This window comes from Silene latifolia, chromosome X, assembly GCF_048544455.1.
Source record: "Silene latifolia isolate original U9 population chromosome X, ASM4854445v1, whole genome shotgun sequence".
Classification (NCBI taxonomy): Eukaryota; Viridiplantae; Streptophyta; class Magnoliopsida; order Caryophyllales; family Caryophyllaceae; genus Silene; species Silene latifolia.
In genome coordinates, this window is record NC_133537.1 from 132,185,276 (window position 1) to 132,191,528 (window position 6,253).

The window sequence follows — 6,253 nt, forward strand, 5'->3', positions numbered from 1 at the left end:
ATTAGTCTTTATAAGGGCAAACAACTATGAATCCCTTCTTCGTCGGTAGCCATAATATGACCCCTTCTACGTTGGGTAAGTAGTTTGTGTTGACTTAGTTTATCTCAACATTATAGTCCGAAGAGTTTCTCGTGATTATGATGGACTAAAGATAAAATTTACATAAATTTATCGACCAAGAATTCTAAAAAGAGAATTAGCCAATAGGTTGGCTTATCAATTTCTGAGATAATTGAGTCTTGGGATCATTTATATAATTCTTGAGGAAGGTCAATTGTATAAATGTTTTGAGTCTTCGCGTTATGACACTAGTTCATTAGACTTAAATTAAAATCGATGCACATGCTCATTATTTATTCTTCTTTTCGCAGTGTAGAACACGTTTATTTTACTGTTACAACAAATGGCTGGAAATAACGAAATCCCAATGCCAAGTGCCACACTTGGATGTGAGTCCTGGCTGAAAGTTTTTGTGGACAACATGAATCAGTACACGCGACTGAAGAATGATGGGTCCAACTTTGCGGATCGGGAGGCAAAGACTACGGAATCTTGCCATTGTCGATGTAAGCTCAAGTACTTAACTGAGCCAATACCGGTAAACCCAGGCCCCAATGCGGGAGTTAACGAGTCACTTGCTTATAGTGATTTCGTTATGGAAGCGGGTGCGATAAAGAACGTACTCATCTTTGCAATGGAAACCAATTTGCAGAGACGCTTCATTGCCCAAGGTGCGAATAACATTTTCACCACGCTCACTAACGAGTTCTCAAAAGCACCGAGAATCGTTACTTATGAGCATACATGTCGCTTCTTTGATGCGAAACTCCAAAAAGGCCAACCGGTTAGCCCACACATTCTTAACATGATTGAGAATGTCGAGAAATTGGAGGCACTTGAATGCAAAATCAGTGAGAGCATTATCATTGACCGAATGCTTCATTCTCTTCACGATGGTTTTGCCCTTTTAAGGGCGAACTACTACATGAATGACTTGAAAAAGAGTCCTCATGAGCTACACTCCCTTCTCGTACAGACCGAGAAGGATATGAAATTGAGTGGGAGCATGAAGCAGGATGTTCTCACGATTTCCAACAAAGGTAAAGGTAAGGGCAAAGCTCCAGGCGACCTAACTGTAGGTAAGCCAAAATTCAAGAAACCAGGAAACGGTAAGAGTAGGCCCGGTGAGACTAGTGGCTCATAGAGCAAGGCAAAGAGCAAGGGCGGTGACATTGAGTGCCACCATTGTCACAAGACTGGACATTGGAGGAGGAACTGTACCGTGTACCGTGAGGACATAAAAGTAGGCCGCGTCGTTCCTGTTGGTATGTCATCTTATATTCATATGATTGAGATTAACCATGCAAGTTTCGGAACTTGGGTACTTGATACTGGTTGTGCTTCTCATCTGTGTAATCATTTGCAGGGCCTAAAGAACATCATACCTCTCGAAAAAGATGATGTGGACCTGCGAGTCGGGAATGGAGCACGAGTTACTGCAGTCTCGAAGGGAACATACGTAATACAACTCCCTAGTGGTTTTGAGTTATTTTTAAATAACTGTTACTATGTACCCAGTTTGTCTAAGAACATTATTTCAGTTTCCGTACTTGATAAAGACGGATTTTCATTTTTAATAAAGGATAATAGCTGTATTTTCTCTTTCAATGAAATGATTTATGGCAAAGTAGTTTCCATGAATGGAATTTACATCTTAGATTAAACCACGGAAGTATTACACGTGAATAATAAGAAATTAAAGGTTGGTGACAAAGATCAAACCTATCTATGGCATTGTCGAATGGGACACATAAATGAGAAACGCGTGAAGAAACTCGTCGATGATGGGACTATTCCCGCATTCGAATTTTTCTACATATGGCACATGTGAATCATGTCTCATTGGCAAAATGACTCGAATTTCCTTCAAAGGTGTTGGAATGCGCGCTAGTCACCTATTAGGACTCATACATACAGATGTTTGTGGACCTATGTCAATTACCGCTAGAGATGGCTATAGATATTTTATCACTTTCACGGACGATTTGAGTAGATACGGATATGTCTACTTAATGAAGCATAAAAGTGAGTCCTTTGAGAAATTCAAGGAATACCAGAACAGGGTTGAAAACCAACTGGGTAGAAAGGTTAAAGAACTCCGTTCAGATCGGGGTGGCGAATATCTTTCAAATAAGTTTGATCAACACCTTAAAGACTGTGGAATCGTTTTGCAGTTAACTCCACCTGAAACACCTCAATTGAATGGTGTGTCTGAACGGAGAAATCAAACCTTACTTGATATACTTTGATCCATGATGAGTCACACGGTAGTGCCTGATTCATTATGGGGTTTTGCTCTTTTGTCAGCTGCTCTTATACATAACCGAAGTCCGACTAAAGCTGTCGACAAGACTCCATATGAAATGTGGAAGGGAACGGTACCTAACTTGTCCTTTATTCGAGTTTGGGGCTGCGAGGCTTATGTCAAGTGGAGACACGAGGATAAGCTCGGCACGCGATCGGTCGAGACATACTTTATAGGTTATCCAAAAGGAACATTTGGTCATTACTTCTATTCGCCTACCGAACATCGAGTTTTTGTTGCGGCTAGTGCGACGTTCTTAGAGAAAGAATTTCTCGAGAACAAGACGAGTAATAGAACCTTCGAGTGTCGGAGATTCGGAACCAACAACCGAGGAACGGATGGAGGAAGTTGTTCCTCCAACTGATGACACGGTTAATATTCCCGAGGAACCTAGGAGGTCGGGTAGAGTCTCTCATCCTCCGGACAGATACATTGGTATGGTCGAGGAGAATGACGTCTTGCTCTTAGAGAGTAATGAACCCGTTACCTATAAAAGTGTTATGGCCTGTTCCGACTCAAAGCTATGGCTCGAAGCCATGCAATCCGAGATGGACTTCATGTATGAGAATGACGTGTGGGATCTTGTTGATTTACCTAATAAGGTAAAACCTCTACAGTTCAAATGGCTTTATAAAATAAAGCATTCTGTAGACGCGCAACCAGATACCTATAAGGCACGACTAGTGGCAAAAGGTTTCTGTTAGTTATTTAGACCATATTAATACTCATCTTATGATATTAAAATTACAAGTTAATAAAAAATGGTCTAAATCTACATGCATGCAAAAGAATGTATAAAAGAGATGGTCTAAAACCATCTTAAGACAAAAATTCCTTACATTGTTATAAGGCAAATTGGGCACAACTTAAGGACTCCTTCCTTGATGTTGTTCTTGTGCTAATGCAATAAGGATGATCCTCCAATAACACCAATTACCAATATAGGTAATCTCCTTTGGTGGCACCCAAGAATCAACCCAAAAACTACTAAAATTAATAACTAGTTAATAATAGTAGTAACCTTGTAATTGTATATTTGATGTACTAATTAATATTATTACTTTGATAATATTATTTGTAAGTTTTTATATGTGTTTTAAGATGAAAAATGATGAAGAAAATATGAAGAAATATTGGTCTTTTTGGTGATGATGAAAACCGGCCAAAACACAAATAAAGGACCAAATTTTCTTCAAATTTTTCCAACTAAGAAAATGAGGTGAAGATATGGGTATTTATAGCCAAATATGGAGAACAAAATGTAGTGGAATTTGCCACTTAATGGACACATGTAGTCCTCTAAAAAAACCGGAACAATGGGAGTGTATTTGGTCCATTTCGGTTTTCGACATTTGGCCCCAAATGCTTATTAGTCTTATATTTAATTATCTTACATAATTAAATATTAATTTAATTATTTAACACTTAAATAATATAAATTAACTACCAATAACTACTTAACCATTAAGTAATCATAAGACCATTTTATCAACATACAATGTGTCAATATTAACCCATTTAGCTAATTTTACAACTTCTTGTAAAATTTAATAGCTAATTGAATGTACCTCAAAACATATACACATATCGTATAAAATTAATTAATTAACAATTAATTAATAAATTCTAATCATTTATTATTTAAATATCTCATAATTAAATAATAAATCTCTTTGTCCCGAGTTCGTAACCCGTCATCAAATAATACATTTATGTGACTAACTAAGAGTCAAATAATACAAGGAATTGATTATCTCGTATCTCATACAAACAATTAATTTATTCTATTTGGGCGTCATCCTATAGGTGTGACCTAAAGGGATCAACTGATCACCGCCGTCACATGACAGTAATGTCAAACTCTAGTCAGCCAATCATTGCCGATTAACGATGACCAGCTGACAATTAAATAAATAAATCCCTGATATTCCTTTTACGAGATTTAATATGTAAACGCACTCATTGTGGAGGACACTACTCTAACAATCTCCCACTTGTCTGACACAAGTGTGCGTTACCAATTCTCTTGTCCAATAATATCTCCCACTCAATGCAAGATGTCTTCCAGGTCGTTCTTGCACGTGATCATATCATAAAGTGGTTTCCTCGATCGGGAGTGAGAATGACTGCCCGACCGGATAATCTACTATAGATCTCATCCGAGCGTGGCCACGCATTCACAGTCATCTCTCCTCGAGTGGCCTTGAGATAAAATATGACTTATAAGGACAATCCCGTTGACAAATTTTCTTCATTCGATACAGATCACAATGACCCAGTAAATGCTCATCGGCCTCCTTTTACGGTGCGACCTAGAACAAAAACCAAAGCCACCGGAAAACCGTACCAACTCAGACAAATAGTCACCTGTCTAAAGAATTGACTCGAAGGAATAAATAGAAGTCCTCGCCACGACCTAGCCACAAAAGGACTCTATAAACGGTCACTGTCCGACAAATTGTCTCACAATATGCCTATGTAATCGACCAGTCATCACTATGACCATATAACAGTCGAACCTGTCATCTATCGCCTCACAATCTAGTCACTCCGAGACGTCACCTCATTAAGTAACTAGGGACAAAATACAATGTTAATCCAGTTCACTTAATAGGGTTCGACATTGTCTTTACAACCTATTTGGAGAAAACAAAGTATATAAATTCAGACATAAAACTGAATATAACGATAAATGCAACTTATCACATATGAAATAATAAATACAATATTTGATTATTACATATCATATAATTTACAACAGTTCTGGCATTCGTCTCAACCCCATCGAAACTACATGACTATCATGTTTAGCTTGAGACAAAGGTTTGGTTAAAGGATCGCCGATGTTGTCATTTTGTCCCAACCTTACAAACTGTAATTTCTTTCCTTTCGATTAAATCTCTAATTATATGAAATTTCCTAAGTACATGTCTAGACTTGTTACTAGACTTGGGCTCTTTTGCTTGAAAAATAGCCCCACTGTTATCACAATACAAAGTGATAGGATCCTCGGCGGTCGGAACTACTTTCAGTCCCTCTAAAAATTGCCTAATCCAAACGACTTCCTTTGCAGCCTTGAGAGGTCGCAATGTACTCGGCTTCCGTTGTAGAATCGCAGATCACGGACTCCTTGAAACTTCTCCAAAGCAAACCGCCCCTCCGTTCAACAAAAAGACAAAACCAGCCTGGGATTTCAAATCATCCCTATCGGTTTGGAAACTGGCATCCGTATAACCTCTTATACGTAATTCAGATTCTCCTCCAAACACTAAGAATGAATCTTTAGTCCTTCTCAAGTATTTCAGAATATTCTTGACGGCTATCCAGTGACTCTCACCTGGAGTTTTCTGAAAACGACTCGTCATACTCAAAGCATACGAGACATCAGGACAAGAACACATCATAGCATACATGATCGATCCAACAGCGGAAGCATAGGGAATCGATTTCATGCGTTCAATATCCTTAGGCTCAATAGGACACTATGACTTACTCAAAGTGATCCCACTGCCCATAGGTAGAAAACCTCTCTTGGAGTTTTTCATATTGAATCGGTCAAGAATCTTATCGATATAGGCTTCTTGACTCAATGCTAATATCCTTTTGGATCTATCTCTATAGATCCGGATACCCAAGATGCGCTGAGCTTCTCCCAAATCTTTCATTTGGAAGTGATTTCCCAACCACTTCTTAACAGAAGCAAGCATATCAACATCATTCCCAATGAGTAATATGTCGTCCACATAAAGAAGTAAGAAAACAACTTTACTCCCACTAAACTTCATGTATAAACATGGTTCCTCAACACTTCGAGAAAAACCATTCTGTTTAATAACATGATCAAAACGATGATTCCAACTCCTTGACGCTTGCTTAAGACCATAAATG